Here is a 16,922-nt window from a genome sequence, read left to right as displayed (position 1 = left end):
TATTCATGTATAGGCACAGTAGAATACACATCACCTTCTGCTGCTCCTGGGGTTATGGACATTTTGTATCTTTGCCACATTCCATGTTGGTCAGGGCTGATCCATGGATACTGGTCTGTCATGAATCAGCAAGGCTGCAGTGGGAAACCTTTCAGGGGTACCATCTCGCCTGCAGGATTGTGGGTGCCCGTCGCCACAATGGGGCTTATTCCCAGGTAAATTGGTATTGTAGTCTTAGTTTGTTAAATATACATTAAGCTTTCAAGATAAAAACAACATTTTAAATTGTGTTCAGAAACAGACCACCTGCGCCCTACACCGCAATAGCACCATCTGGATGTTACTACAGTATGGATCATCCTCCATCAGAATGGCCAAGACTATTTCGGGAGCAGAAGTGTGCCAGGTTGAGATGGATCCCAATAATCAATGTCTTCTAAAAATGCCTAGAGTTGCCTGGTAACAGTGTGAGAGGTGTGTCTGCTTTCGGGTCATGTTATGAATAGAAAAAGCTTGTTTAATTAGTGTTGAGATCAGTCCGACTAATAATTTTGGATCCTGCAGCACCTCATGGGTAGCAAAGTCAGGTCAAGGCTTTAAACCAGAGATGGGGAACCTGCGGCTTTCACAGATGTTCTTGGACTACAATTCCAATAATCCCTGATCACTGGATGGGTTGATGGGAGATGTATTCTAATAGCACCTGAAGGGCCACCGGTTCCCCACCCCTGTTATAAACAATGATCATTGTCTTCATTCAAGATGTTGACATTGTTCCATCAAACAGTGTAAGAAAAACAGATGTTGCGTTGCTGTTGCCTTCAGTGAGATTCTGAGAATTGCTTAAGGGGTTTTACATACTCAACAGCAAGAAGAGAAGGACCTTCCAGGCTCTCTCCACCAGAGGAACCCTTTAAAACCACAACAATTTTCATTCTGCCAGAGTCAGTTGAGGATGTTCTATCACATCCCTGATATTTAAGGGTGGTGTGTGTTCCTGTGGCTTTGAAGCGTGGGACCTGTGTGAAGTGTGATGGGGAAATAAGGGAGAGGTGGCAGAAATTTTACAAGCCACATGCTGGATGAAAACCAGAGGCTTAGCAGAGAGGAAGGAGTCCTTGCAAAGTGATGAATAGTTAATACATTTTTAACGCTGATGAGCTACAGGCAGGAACTGCAACTGTGTGGTTAATGGGCAACAGCAGGTGGAACAGGTGAATCCCAGGCCAGTGTACCGTGTCCAATGAGCCATGAAAGGCACCTGGACGATATTGTTCTAGAGTCAGAGAGCTGCCCCTTGCTACGAAGGTGTTTGTCGGACTGGCCATTATCCAAAATCACTTCCAAAAGAAGGCAGACAGCTTCTGACAAGCAGGCTGAGGCAGAATAAGCGAAGAGAGCACGGGGGCATTGTGTGGAATTCTACAGAACAAGGGCTGATCTGGGAATGCTCATGTGTAATTTAGCTGTTTAAAGGTTAAACATTCTTTAATGGCCCTTGACCTGCTGTCAGTCATCTCAAGTTAGTTGTGGCTGAACTAAATTGCAACAACCTTATCGGGAGGGACTCCCTGTCCCACTAACAATTATGGGAAAGAAACCCACATCATTTGGCTGTTTTGAGTGGTCATTCCTATTACTATATTAGTTGTAAACTTTGAGGCAAGATTTCTGTTTTGTGTACTTGGATTTTGCCAGATAGCACAGTTCCAGAACTCACATTATGTGAAAATTTGCCTGATTCTCAACTGGCATCCTGGTGAAGTGGACATTCTTGTGATTGGAGAGGTGCAAAATTGCATACTCTTGACAAGTTAGTGTGCCTCATGTAGCAGACATCTCATGATGATAGCAGGTCTAGCCCACAGGGACAATAGGGAGAGTGGGGCGAAGCTATGGGTCAGAAATGACTTAGCCATGACAGATATTGCTTTGCATTGGTCTATCATGGGTTGGTGGAGGGTCCACATTTGTGTGACTTGAGCCTGAGGGAGGTCCTCATCAAATTCAAAGTGCTTCAACCTCTCGGCTCATAGTCATTTCTTGTTTTTGTCCCAGTGAATTACAACACTCCAGGAAGCCTCTCTCGTTTAGCTGTTCACAGGGCGCAGACCGAGCAGGGGCCTGAGGAAACTGTTTCCCTTGTTAAAATAAAGGCATTAGTTTAATATGTACCAGGAGAGGATAGGGAGTTCTCTTGTTAAATGTTTACCAATCAAATCCTGATGAAGACTTGCTTAGAGTAATTCGGCTTTAAGCTGTGGCCTGTCATTCTTGGCAAGCATTCTCACAGGGCCATGCAGACCAATTATCAAGCTTGGAGGCAAGCACAGCATTAATACTTAGACTGTAGTATCTTTGCTTAGTAGCAAATACCACTTTAAAATGGGTGAACCATGATAAATACAGATATTTCACTCTATCTATAGAATATCTGTAGCTCTTCACTTTTGAAGACTTATATCTGAAGATATAGACAAGATGTAAGCCACATCTACCTTCAAGAGATTAAATTAAACAGAGAAATGCATTGTCTGCTGAATGATAAGAGTTTGTGTCAATGACACATGACAGAATGTATTATCCTAATTCCTATACAGTGGTACCTCAAGTTATAGATTCTTCAGGTTACATTCGCTTCAGGTTACAGACTCCACTAACCCAGAAATAGTACCTCGGGTTAAGAACTTTGCTTCAGGATGAGAACAAAAATTAACCTGAGGCCCCATTAGCTAAAGTAGTACCTCAGGCTAAGAACAGTTTCAGGTTAATAACAGACCTCCAGAACAAATTAAGTTCTTAACCCGAGGTAACACTGTAGTGCATAATGTGCTTGAAGGGAACCACAGGTAGCTATGGGGAGAATGGCTTTATATAATACTGTTTCTTAGATGGAAGATGCCCTAGGTGGCTAGTAGAACACACACACACACACACACACACACACACGATATAGATATAGATATAGCATGGTGGTGGTTGTCAGGTTAGACAGGAATTTATCTTGTGTGGCAATGACAAACCAAAGCATGCAAAGGACTGATACTCCAAAAGTTGAAATTTAGTATGATCTCCTAGGTTGGAGTATCAAAAAAGTAGGACACCTATCTGGATCAAAGTCCCAATGTCTTTCAATGCAGGCTTTTAAAATTCTAACTGAAAGAACCACAGACTTCCCCAAGCTGAAGTGTTCTTCCATCCAGGACCTTGAACCTCCATTTTCTTCTCCAACCCTCCTAACCCAAAAGGTAGGATTACTAGGAAAGTCCTCACAAGGCAGCCTGATGGGAAATGGCATTCCTGACTCACAGCCCTATTAAATTCTATAAACAACAGTAAAATTAAAGACACACAAATTAATGTTGTGGATTTGAGAGACCCCCAAGACAATAACTAAGTAAGTAGGGCTAACCCTTTAAAATAAACAGGCAGCCTGGGCCTTGCCTGATGTCTACTCCTGCAGCCTAGCCAAAATGCCTTCCAAAGGCCTGGAAGCCTTCTTCCCTTCTTTTCTGCATTTCCTGCCCCTACCTTAAGCCAGGAGACAATAACTTGAACGGGGCACTGAGCTGGACCCCAGATTATGGCTGCCCATTGGCACCTGGGAGCCCCAGAAGCCACATCCGAGGCTACCTCCGAGGCCCCGTGAGGCCTCAGACACGACTTCCTGTGCTGCGCAAGGACCTGGAAGTCACGTCCGAGGCCCCGTGGTGCGAGTGCCAAGCACCCACAACAAAAATTTTGTGAGTGCCTGAGCACCTAGAGCTCCTTATAGTTGGCGCCAGTGAACTTGAAAATCTGGAATATCCTTAAGCAACAGGTCTAACAGACTTTCCAAGTGTCCCTATTTTCCTGGGTCAGTCTTAGTTATACAGGTTTGTTCCCGGAATGTCCCACTTTTCCCTAGGACGTCCCTTTTTTCATCGCAGAAGTGTTGGAGGTTATGGAGTTATACAACACCCCAAGTCAAGGAGATGAGTAACTATACAACCTTTGGAAGACATGTGAAGGCAGCCTTCATCAGAGAAATGTTGGGGCGGTCTGAGCCATATGGGTTGTGTAGGCATAGATTCTCCTTAAAAGAAATCCTAATCACACATTCTAGAGAAGAACATGAAAAGCATATAAACTGGGCTCAAGCAGAATTAAAAGCTTACTTGGGGGAGGTGGAGAAATTTCCCCACATTTTATCTGTTTAACACATGCCCTATATTCCTCAATCCGTGTTTGTTGTTCACTTTTGTGGGAACAAATACACATTTTCTCCAGATCTAAGCATCTGAAAATGGTGAATCTATTGCTTGCAGTACTTATTAAAGCCACTTGTTTTTGTCAAAACAAACCAGTTTGGAGAGAGTTTGGTAGCCTAGCTGGCAGTTCATCATGGCTTCTTGCACTTTCTTAGGTATGAGGGTTTACAGTTATATAAAACTTAATGAATCAGTATACTTTAGATTTCCTTCCTCATACATATGGGTTCAATTAACGTCCCTGTTTGCTTATTTAAGTGTTTTCATTAAACTGCTTTACTGTATTTTCCCCTGCAACTGAAAGGGAACATGGCGGAGCTTATGCCTTCTGCCATCATCTTTTTAAGCTGAGCTTGTCCTTTGTTCCAGTGCTTTTCCATATAAAAGCGCCTGCCCTTTATTAGGGGGCTGCAGTGTGTGCCTTGCATGCTCAGATCTGCACTGCAGATGCATAGATAAAAGCTCTGTGCATGGGTGCTCAGGGGTGCTCATAGTTTGCACGTAAGCATTACCTAGTAGTTTATAAACCTTTTACAAGAACAAGTTTTGCTTCCCTTCCCTTCCCTCCCACAGCTCTGCCCCCAGCCTCACAACTGCTCCTGATGTGCCAAGCTGTTCCTTACTATGTCTTGTTTAAGTGACATTCAAGGGTAGAGTTGTAGCTTAGTAGTAAACCATCTCCCACATATGCAGAAGGCACTTGGTACCCCACTTACAAGGGATTAATCCCCAGTGCTTCTGAACTGACTTCCAAATAGGCATGGTTAGGCTTACACTGTTAATTAACTTTACCAAACCCCACACCCTTTAGATCTAGTCCCCTAATGTAAGGGTGTGTGTTTCTCCCTAGCTGTTGATAGATTTGGGACAGGGAATCTGAGGTTCAGTAGTTGTGTCTTCTTCCATCAATCTGGTCCTTTGGAATCTTGTGGCTGCCATGGATGAAGAAGGAGGAGGCAGAGGAGGAGGAGGAGAAGTTGGGGCTGGGCTTAGCAACTCTCTTTAGAATCCCATCAGCCTATGTAGAGAGGACTTGAAATTTTCTTCCAAATGCTCATTTAACCACCATATTTTCCGAGAAAAGCTTACAAATGTGGCTTCAGGGTCCTCTAAATGTTGTTAAAAATCATAAGGTAAATTTGAAGGGAGGGAATGAGTTTATTAGTTTTGAAAACTCTGAGTACTGCTGTAACTACTCCCATGATACAGTGGTGCCTCGCAAGACGAAATTAATTCGTTCCGCAATTCTCTTCGTCTTGCGGTTTTTTCGTCTTGCGATGCACGGTTTCCCATAGGAATGCATTGAAAATCAATTAATGCGTTCCTAGGGAAACCGCCTTCAGACCTTCTGAAGGCTGGGGGGGGGGGGCAAGGGCTTTTCTTCCCACCCCCAGCATTTTAAAAAACCCCGGGACAGCGGAGGACTTCTCCGCTGTCCTGGGCGATTTAAAAGCCCCTGGGAAGGCAGGCAGGGGGGACAAAGACTTTTGCCCCCCGCCAGCCTTCCTCTTCTGAAGGCTGGTGGGGGCGAAAGTCTTTGCTCCCCCCCCCGCCTGCCTTCAAAAGCTGTCCGGCCAAGGCTTCGCGGACCTCTCCGCCAGCAGCGGCAGCGCTGCTGCTGCTGGCGGAGGGTTGCCGCCATGCCGAAGCCTGCGCGCGCTGACATCAGCGCCGCGAAGCCTGGGAGCACTGATGTCAGCGCGCGCAGGCTTCGGCATGGCGGCAACCCTCCGCCAGCAGCGGCAGCGCTGCCGCTGCTGGCGGAGAGGTCCGCGAAGCCTGGGAGCGCTGATGTCAGCGCGCGCAGGCTTCGGCATGCCGGCAACCCTGCAAAAGACGTCCGGGGGAAGCGGCTTCTTCCCCGCTTCCCCCGGACCTCTTTTGAAGCAAGGGGCTGCAGGGAGATAGCGATCTCCCTGCAGCCCCTTGCTGCAAAAGACGTCGGGGGGCAGCAGGGAAGAAGCGCTTAGCTTCCCGCTGCCCCTGGACCTCTTTTGAAGCAAGGGGCTGCAGGGAGATAGCGATCTCCCTGCAGCTCCTTGCTGCAAAAGACGTCGGGGGGCAGCAGGGAAGAAGCGCTTAGCTTCCCGCTGCCCCTGGACCTCTTTTGAAGCAAGGGGCTGCGGGGAGATAGCGATCTCCCCGCAGCCCCTTGCTTCAAAAGAGAAGACCCGCTGTCCCCGGGGCAAGCTTCGTCTTGCGAAGCAAGCCCATAGGGAAATTCGTCTTGCGAGGCAACTCGAAAACGAAAAAACCTTTCGTTTTGCGAGTTTTTCGTCTCGCGAGGCGTTCGTCTTGCGGGGTACCACTGTATTTGAAAGCCTGAGTTATGATGTTTAAACATGTGGTGTTAACAATACTGTTTACCTCCCCGCCACAGCAGTACCTATTTATCTATTTGCACTGGTGTGCTTTTGAACTGCTAGGTTGGCAGGAGCTGGGACAGAGCAACAGGAGCTCACCCTGTCACGCAGATTCGAACCGCCAACCTTCCAATCGGCAAGCCGAAGAGGCTTAGTGGTTTCATCCAGGAGTCATTCACCTTTTACCTTAACCTTAACAATACCCCTGGGCTCACAGAACCTGCTCCAATACCCTCTCTCATTTTGGATACAAGGTTTTATTTTATGCTGTTGTTTGTGATGAATAGCGGGTGGTGCTGTGGGTTAAACCACAGAGCCTAGGACTTGCCGATCAGAAGGTTGGCGGTTCGAATCCCTGCGATGGGGTGAGCTCCCGTTGCTCTGTCCCTGCTCCTGCCAACCTAGCAGTTCGAAAGCACCTCAAAGTGCAAGTAGATAAATAGGTACCACTCCGGCGGGAAGGTAAACGGCATTTCTGTGTGCTTCTCTGGTTTTACAGAAGTGGCTTAGTCATGCTGGCCACATGACCCGGAAGCTGTACGCCGGCTCCCTCAGCCAATAAAGCGAGATGAGCGCCGCAACCCCAGAGTCATCCGCGACTGGACCTAATGGTCAGGGGTCCCTTTACCTTTAACTAACCATGTCTATTCAGAAGCATGTCCTATTGAATTAAGTGAGGCTTATTCCCAAGTAAATGGGGATATAATTGCTGCCTGAATTGAGTGGGCAGGAGAAGCATCCCTGCTAACAGGATCAGGTTGAGGGTAGACAAGCAGGTAGTGGTTCCAGTTCTTAGCAACAGTTTTCCTAGATTCAGCATGTCTGTTTAGATTTCTTTGTAGACTGTGCTCTTAGGCCCAAGGAGTAGTGCTGCAAACAGCAGACACTGGAAATACATTTATAATGTAGTAGTGAATGATTTCAAGTAAGCAAATACTCTGGTTCTTTAATGTCTCCCAGGTATGATAGCTCAGATGTGCATGTGGAGCTCCTTTGACCTGATGAACAAATCACCTATGACCATCAGGTAAATCAAATACTGCAGGGGGATCCAATTCGCCATTGCTTTTGATGCACAAATTATCGCTGTCCCTTGAAACGGCTGGGGATCTATGTGCAACTCTGCACACTCTGCAACTTTCTCCATTATCCAAATACTTACTGCTTTTTAATCTTCCTCTGTAAAACTAAGTTATGTTAATTTAGGAAGAACTACTGTAGCTGTTTTGGCAGTTGCTAAAAATGTGTGCCATGAATTGGGAACTCTGCGGTCAAACTATCCCAGTCCTTGGAGCAGCCACAGCAGTCACACCAGCTGAAGGCCTAAGTATCCTAGAATCCTAGAGTTGGAAGGGGCCCTGAGGGTCATTTAGTCCAGCCTCCTGCAATGCAGGAATATGCAGCTGTCCCTTATGGGAATCGAACCTGCAACCCTGGTGTTATCAGTACCACACTCCAACCAACTGGGATGCTCTTTGAACGCCTTGGGAAAGTGCTAGAAACATACCAAGTATTAGTAATAACTTGTATCTAAATTACAAAACCTTTAAACAAGCCTCAAATGCCTTATCTGCTATCTCTTTATGAAGTCTCTACCCTTGATTCTTTGTCTCAGCTGTTGCAGCAACACAATGCTTGTCAAATAAGCGGCCCAGCCATCTACAATTTAAAAACATGCTTCCATAATCAAGGGATATTCTTTTTCTTATCTTACCTGTCCTTCAGATAAAGGCCAGTTATCCCATCCTTACTTTCATCTAACAGCACTGGTCTTTGTTCATAGATAGATCTTAATGATTTATTTGAGACAATGGCCATGCTTAGCATAATAAAATTGTCCCCTTGAACCCTGGGCTGATAGAGGTAAGCACATGTCTTCTCAGTAGCTATTCTTCCAGTTCTGTGATTCTATTATTCTGTTGCTATTTCAGTATAATGGCAATCATACGTTACTTTAGTGCTATTCTAGAAAAAGAGGTGCTGGAACTCACCATTAACACCTCCCTCATTCTCTTAGAATGGCAATGGCACCCATCTGAGAGATGCCGGAACTGAGTTCCAGCTGAAGAAAAGCCCTGGTTACATTAACATTTTCCCTTGGTGGGATTTGATCTGATGGTAGCGTCTTTCCCTGTTGGGGTGGAGGGCCGATGACTGCGGTCAGCCCCTAGAAATTAATGGGATCACAAGGATTCCTGAGTGCTCCGGGGATTTTCTGGTTGCATGTCTGATGCTCCCATCAAGGCTCTTACCTCACTATGGAATGAAGAGATGGAAAGCACCGTTGATAGGATGGCCCCTAAGCAGGGAACAAAGAATCTGTTAATTTCAGTTCTGTCAGTTTCTAATTTTCCAATCTTAAATTGAGTTCTCCGGTTTTCTGCAGCAGTCTGGCTATTCCAGGAATTAGAAAAGTCTTGGTATACAACCTACTCCCCACCCCCCCACCCCCCGCAAATCATAACGCTACAAAACCCAAGAATTCTAGTTCCAGAGTGAGCAATGGTCTGTTAGATAGCAAATATTGGTCATGTGGAAATCCACTGAGGTGGTTTTTTTTAATCGTAAGTGAATACGGATCCAAATATCACTCCAAACACCCAACATTTTCTCCTCCAAATTGATAGAAATATATATTTTAAAACCCCAGACTTTCCCATCTAAGGTGGGGAGCAAGATTGCCAGAATCTTTGAGCTTGTCTGAAGTGATATTCACCAGTGATGCACACTGAACTAGTAAAATGCATGCACAGCTGATGGGTCTATGTGCCTGTTTCTAGTCAAATAATTGGCAAGAGCCCTGATCAGCTGTTCTGGGGTGGGGGACTAAATCCAGCCTTCTGTTTCCCACTCCCTAACAGCTGATCAACAGTGTCACTTATTTTATGGCCAAGGCTGTGTCCTGGCAGCTGAATCAGGGCAGGGACTATACACACAGCACCCCTTTGTGCACATAGTTTTTCATCCAACGACAGGTATTTGCATGGAAGTCCCCTAGCTGGGATGTATGAGAGTGATGTAGGCTTATCCTGTGTAAGAAGTATGGTCAAAGTAAACTAATTCATGCTTAAATATGTGTTAACTCCTGTCTACCTAAGAGTGTTATTTGACATGTTTAAAATGTATAGTTAAACCACATTAATTCCTTATGGAGCCATTCAGCAGTCAAATCTACTATCATGCTGTTATTAAACAAACAAAATGTCTCACACAAAATGTCTAGGAAGACTTGAAAACAAGCAGTTAGAGGGAGATCCCTCCCTATTAAATCAGATATGAGTTTAACCATAACAGGAGTTTTAGTTACAGGTATTTGCCTAAATTTACCGTAATTGGGGTTTACATCAGACCCAGAAAAAGACGTCCGCTGAACTTGATCAAAACCATTATACAAACTTCTTTTTAAAAAAACCTCTAACAAGGAAAACTATTGACGAGACTGCATTATCCGATTAATCATCCGTTTGAATTTGATGGTATTCGTAAGACTTACAAAAAAAATGTTCTTCATAACTTTGTTGACTTTCAGCAGTGAGAACTTTTCCACAGTAATGATTGTAAAGTAAAATAAAGGTTGAGACTGCCACCTTCTGCCTCATCAAAGCCTGATTCACACAGTTGAAATTCAGCAATGCTGTTATGTCTTTGTGTGCTCCATACTAGACATACGGTGCACTGTGGGATACAGTTCTTACCTCTCAAAGGGGTAGAAGGGTTGTGGATGTTGTGGGGAGAGGAGCTTGCTGGCTTATAATGTTTATAAAGCTCCCAAATTTCAAACATGTGAGCAACTTCAGTCTGCCACAGAGTGTGTCCACACATGCAGGCAGCCTCTCTCTTATCTTCAGAGGCAGTGCTTCATTTGAGGGAAACCTGAATAAAGTAAACAAATGAGGACAGGATTGATTCTTCTGCCCTTAACCTAAAATGGCCAGTTGGTACACTCTAGCAGTTCTTTAGTACTCTAAGCTCAGCCACAGAAATATGAGCGATGGTCACAGTGAATCTCTGGCACTGTTCACAACTCTGAACTTTTTCCCCAAATGCGGCCATCCTGCCTAGCTACACAGGTCTCTTTTTAGGAGCACAGGAAACTGCCTTATATCAAGTCGTATTGTTGATTTATCTAGCTCTGTGTTGTCTACACTGACTGGCAGTAACCTGCCTTTCCCATCTCTTATCTGGAAATGCCGGGATTTGAATGAACCTTGTACCTCTTGAATGCAACACATGTCCTCTATCAATGACTTACTGTCCTTCTGCCTTCCTAGGGTTCAGTTCATGAATTACCTGACTGACTAGCTTAAAAACATTATTTGATCTCTCTTCACTCACTTTCGCTCTTCTTCAGACAGAGAGCGCTTGTTTCCTTCATTTTGCCCTGTTAGCAGCCAGCTGTCGGTGTTAAATGTCAGGCCTGACTCATATACGGCTCTGTCCAGGTTGATGCTCAAGCCATGGCATTTTGTAACAAGCAGATTGTTGAATATGGAGGTGGTAAAGTACGAGTGTATTATTTCTGAGGCTAAAGTAGAATCGGTGGGCATCGCTTGCTCCACTCATTGCCTTTACATTCAATTCATACTGGCTTCTTTTTATTTTTAAGTCACCACATAATGCCTCTGTGTTCAGATGATGTTTGAGGTGAGATTGCGGGTCAGACATTCTGCTGCTGAGGTAAACCATGGGTGTCAAACAGCTCTTTAGATCTTACTGCAATCCCTTATTAATGAAGTATTGAGTGAGGGAAGACATTTGATTAACTTTCCCTTTTCCTAGAGTCTATACCAAATATGAGGACATGGTGGTTAATATAGCTAATGCAGCATAGTGGCTAAAAGCCTGAACTATGGACCTGGAAGTCCCCACCAGAGTTGCAAATTGTAAGCAGTGAAAGCTTACAACACTTACAACATGGTGGAGTGAGGGGTGAGGTGAGGGGTGGTGGTGGGAAAATGAAGTACTTGTGGGATTGAGTGTGGGTATGTCTGAATATTCTTAAGGATTGTATGAAATGTATGTTTGTATGTTTGTATATTCGTAACATGTATGTATTAATGTTGAATTATTTTAATAATAAAAATTATTTAAAATAATAATAATAATAATAAAGTAAGCAGTGAAAGCTTTGGGGATGAAAAGGTTTTGGGGGATGTTACAAAATGCAATATGCCTTTTGGGGTCTTTTTTTTCCGTGTAGCTCACTGCTGCCTCCATGTTTCCACCTTAAAAATAGGACCAACCTTTAACTCGAATCCAAAGGGAGGACATTTCCTCTGAGCTAATAGAGCTGTGCTCAGCCAGTCTTAAGAGTGTGAATTTCACTTAATTTTTTTCCATCTTGAAACAAGGCATGCATTTTTAAAATTAAGCCTACTATACAGTGAAACACATACCTCTTTGAAAAGTGTCTGTTCCTGATGCCTCCAATTGTAGAATCCAAGCTTTTTCGGGGGGGGGGGGTGTGTGTCAGAATACGCATTTTTTGGTTTTTCAGAAATGATCTCTCAAACACACTATAAATAGACCTTGAACACTTGTCTCATTGCAAAATGAAAATCGTTTGCTTTGAATAGGTTTCAGAATGGCTCAGATACAATATCTGATGTGGATCAGTTTGGAAATGTAGACACCAGCTTGGCCTAATCCCTCCCAGCTGCTTTGCTTTGTTTTTACCCCCAGAAAGAGCCCCTAAAAGTCTTCTCTGTAATCCTGCAAGCTGAAATTCAATCTACACACACACACACACACACACACACACCAAGCTTTGAGCCTCAGGCTTTGGATGTGGGGAACAGGGAAGGAAGAGGTTCACCTCTCCACCCGCTCCCAAGGTGGTAAAACTCCTTTCAATTTAAGGGGAGAGCCCCCAGAATCCAATTCACATAAGTGCACTAAGAGCAGAGCTTTCAAAGTCCACTAATCTAAACAGACAACCGATAGCTTTGAGATTTTTCACTAAGTAGTCATCTTTCTGTTGCTGTTGACAACAAGGACCTTGTTTCTGGTTTCTGTTTCAGCTTATAGCAGTGAAGTTTAGCTCGGGCATCAACCTGACTGGCAAGCCAAGTTTCACACACGGTTCTGATTGTGAACCCTAAACAGCCATGTATGTCGTAGGCTCTGCTACCTTTAGATGTATCCCAAGAAGAATTTATGATCCTTTCCTAAGTGTTTCCCATAGGATTTCTCTCCAGCTCCATCCTTCCAAACACGGGTAAGCGATAGGAATTCTACAGGCTGTTCTTTGCCCTTTTACTTTTGGTGTTATAGCAACTGAATCAGCAGCTATTCATTGTGTGATGAATTACCTGAGCTGCCTGGCCTCTTGATACTTCATTGGTCCAAAAGCTTTTAGGGTTTATTTTCAGTTTTATGACACTTTTCAAATGCAGGAGTTTGGTGTTTTTTTCTAATCCCCTCACCCCTGCATATGTAGGCAGAAATTTTTTTAAAAAAAATTTAGCAAACAGAATTCTTTGGCCTGGAAAAGGGGAAAAACTGAAAACTGAAAAACAGAAGCAGGAAATGGAGGGTCATAGCTCATGCGCACGTCTCATTTATACTGAGCAAGAATGGTTGTATGATGTTTACATGAGCTTAGTGGATGCTAGATAATGGCAACAAAAAGGTGGGGTGTTATTTTTCTGGTCTTGTAGCAAGGGATGGGAGGGGGAATTTGATTCAGTTCACATTTAAAGGGGAGCTTCATAATTTGCATTTTCCAAAACAACTTGAGGACCAAAACACAACCTGCCATGGACTGGCTGGATGAAGGGGGGTGGTAGGCACCAGCCAGAGAATCACTAAGGGAACTCCCAGTGGGAGGAGGCTCAGAGCCAGGAGACTGGTGGTGGGATGATGATGATGAGTGGTCAGAGGGAGATGAAGGAGCAGACTGGGACGAAGAGGTGTCAGAAGCTGAAGAGGTAACAGAGTTTAGTGAGCAGGAAGAGGCTGGGGCAGAGGGCAGTCCGAGGCAGAAGCAGGGCTGGGGAGGAGTGGGACCAGGAGGCAAAGAGGCTGTCTGTGGAAGAAGCCAAGGAGTCTCCCCCTCCAGTTGTAACCAGCTCCCCTCTTCCCTGCTCTCCTAGAACATGCAGAGAAATGAAACGGGCAGAGAAGAACAGAGTTGTGCGCAGACGCTTTGTTCTGAGGGCACCATCATATGAGCGAAACTCTGCTCATGGAACTTGGCTCCAGCCCACTGACTTAGAAAGAGTTTGAGCCGTAATCATTTTTTAATACGCTAATGCTAATGGCAAAAACGAAGCTCTCTGCGCAGAGCGAAGGTCAAGTTCTGCATGAAGAATGTTGGTTACGGCACCACCTGCAATGCCAAACTGTGAGTAATGAGGGTAATTGATGGGTGCAGTGTTCTCACAACAGGCAGACTCTGGAAAACTGGAGGGCCTTCCTTGTTGTTACAATAACATCACCAATAAAGAGCCAGGGTTTTGCACACACTGTACTTGCAAGTGACGGGAAGCACTAAGGCACCGGCTCCGTTCCAAGACAACATGTGTGATATCTGTTTGGCAAGTGCTACAACATGTGTTCTCTCTTCTGTTTGACTTTTCAAAGCACTAATGGCCTTAAGAGTCAGAGGCCTGTCATTGATTTAAATGGATTCTGGACCAATGCCATAAATTCGTGACTCAGCATAGACATTTGCACCTCAGACCCTGCCATGGTCCTTTGCAATGACAGTTATTGATGCACAAGGTTAGGGCTATTCATGCAATAACAAATATCTCTTTGGTAAGTTCCAACAACACTATCTCTGTTTAACATTGAAATAGTGTTGAATGGCTGCATGTTATTAGTAAAAATAAAGGGATTTTTTCTATTCTTAAGCCCTCTGTAGTACTAATATCCCAGTGCTTCTTTTCTTGCTGCTGGTTGGAGGAGAGACGAAGGGCTGGAATTAATATTGCAATTAACCATTATGCAGAAAGGACATATTAAGATTTAATCCATTGGGAACTTGGTGATGGATTAATCCCACAGACGGATCTTGAGACCAGTCTTATGACAGACAAATGAAAGACAAGATAAGGACCAACTGACTGGAGGATGCGGCCCCATGGCCAGTGTTGAATATTCTGTACAGCAGAGGCACCAACTTGCAAGGGCGAAGGAAGGGGCAATGTCATGTGTGTGATGTCCCGACATCCCGCACGGGACATCAGGACATTGGGAGGAGCTGGGGGCAGAGCTGAACATGCTGCCCGTATAGCTCAATGGCCGGGGGCTCCTCCTCCTCTTGGCGCTGCCACTGGCGGAAGGCTGTTTCGGAAAAGAACAACAACAGTAAAAAATGTTTCAAAATCAATGATTAAAATCAGTGCAGTTTTGAAAGGCTCAGCCCACCATCTTGATTCAAAATGATGTCCAATTGTATCCAAACAAAGATGGAAATCTGCTCCTTGGTCTCATGAATCAAAATTTGGTTACAATATTTTAGGAGGTGTCCAAATGCAATACAGACAAGCAGCTTTCCAAAATACATAGTAGATCCTACTCTATCTTGATAAACAGCATTCTTTAAAATATACTTTCACTCCAGCTTATTTCTCTGATCAGTGTGTGCAAGTTTTAATGCTTCCATTTCCAAACTTTCACTTTGAACATTACATAATTCAGAAAATTGAGATTTTGCATAAACTGAAAGAAACTGTTCGATTCAGGGCTAGTCCAGCCATTAAATAGAGTGGCATTGTCTTTGGCAACTGTTTTGGAGTGTCATGAAAGGGCAGCAAATACTTGTTTCATTTAATATTGTTGTGTTTTTACTCTCAGGAAGAAATACTTGTTCTATTTTCTACATCAGGTACCAAAACTATTGATTGGCACAATGCATGGTGACAGCTGAGGGTGCAGGAGGGGGGTGCATTTGCTTTTTGTCACAGCTTTTTGGGTATTTTCAAACTTCCCTGTTTCTTTCATTTGATGCAGAACATGAAGGAATCTGAGAAGAACGACACTGAACAGGTATAAAGTGATAAGGGGACCTAAAGCGGGAAAGCAATGAATGTTCTTGATTCTTTCCCTCCTTGTCTTTCTCCTTGAAACTGCCTATCCCAGCTGCTGGCTTCTGATCAAAGATAGTTGCTAATGGTAAACAACTGTAGTCAAGGACCTATGGTAATGCACTGCAAATCATCAATAGATCTTCCGGTTGACCTCAATATACCTTCTGCCCACGCTTGACATAGAAGGCATATCAATTGAAAGAGGTACTGCTTAGCTCTCTGCTTTCCACTGTCTCTATGCAACACATTTAACCTTGCAGCATGTTCAAAACATCTTAATTGACCTTCTCAAGGTTATACTCTTTGTAGTCAATTAACATTTGCAGAAAGATTGATTGTGGGATTTCTCCTAAGAGATTTCTAGCAAGCATCTATATTATTCAGCGACTGGATTTATGTAGGATATGCTACACTACCATGTAACAGGAATGCAGAATAAAATTATACAGTTTTATAGGGCTGAATTTTATGTCTCACGAGTCTTCCTACAAGGGGCCTTCATCAATTTGGAAATTTGACAGAATGCAATAAAAGATCAAGAACGGTATGGGAGACATGAATTAGGAACTCTTATTTTTCCTTTCTTGTAAAGCAAGAACTAGAGAGGGCAGGATGACATTAATATGTATTGGGTTTAATATAATTAGGTACCTTTCCGTGCTGTGAACACTTCGGGAACCCACTGTCAAAAGATGTTGTCAAGGCTGTATCGTTCAATTCAACACAGATTTAAACAAATTCTTCGTGATTAAATCCTTTATTGGCAGAGAGCCAAGATGACTGGGGGATGCAATTTCATAGTCAAGTATTTGGAAATGTCTGCTTTGTAAAAGAGATGAATAAATGTAAAGGGATGGATTATTCCATCATTGGACTGAACTAGCAGGTACTGACGGTTGCCATAGATAGGATATTGAGCTAGATGACCCAGATGTACGTAATTTCTTAGGAGCGGTGCTTTTTTTCTGGGGGAACGCAGGGGTACACATACCCCTAAACGTTTTGTGGATCTATGTACTGTTGTCCATTTACTGTATTTATAAAATGGTGGTTTTCTTGAGTCAATAATAGGGAGAAGTGCTATCTTGTTCTTGCCTCAGGGAGCAAAAGGTCTTAGGCTGGCCTTGTGTCCTTCCTAGAACCCAGAGACATCTGGAGGGCTACAAGTTCTCCACTCATGCTTTAAAGTGTCATCCTCTGCCTCTTTTTCGAATCCTTAAAATGCTGCTGGTGGTTATCCTAAAATGTAAAAAAGTGGCATAGCTGCATTAGAA

General features: G+C 44.0%; 1 long non-coding RNA gene across 1 annotated transcript; it reads left to right on the top strand.

Moving 5' to 3' along the window:
- Positions 1–3,362: 3,362 nt before the first annotated feature.
- LOC308577977 lies at positions 3,363–13,990 on the top strand. Its single transcript, XR_014003798.1, has 3 exons — positions 3,363–3,397; positions 12,634–12,830; positions 13,708–13,990. It is a non-coding gene; the product is annotated as an uncharacterized lncRNA (long non-coding RNA).
- Positions 13,991–16,922: the final 2,932 nt, after the last annotated feature.

The sequence above is a fragment of the Podarcis bocagei genome (assembly GCF_964188305.1).
Source record: "Podarcis bocagei genome assembly, chromosome: 2".
Taxonomy (NCBI): Eukaryota; Metazoa; Chordata; class Lepidosauria; order Squamata; family Lacertidae; genus Podarcis; species Podarcis bocagei.
The sequence above is the reverse complement of the archived record's forward strand: the minus strand, read 5'-3'. Positions and strand labels throughout refer to the sequence as shown.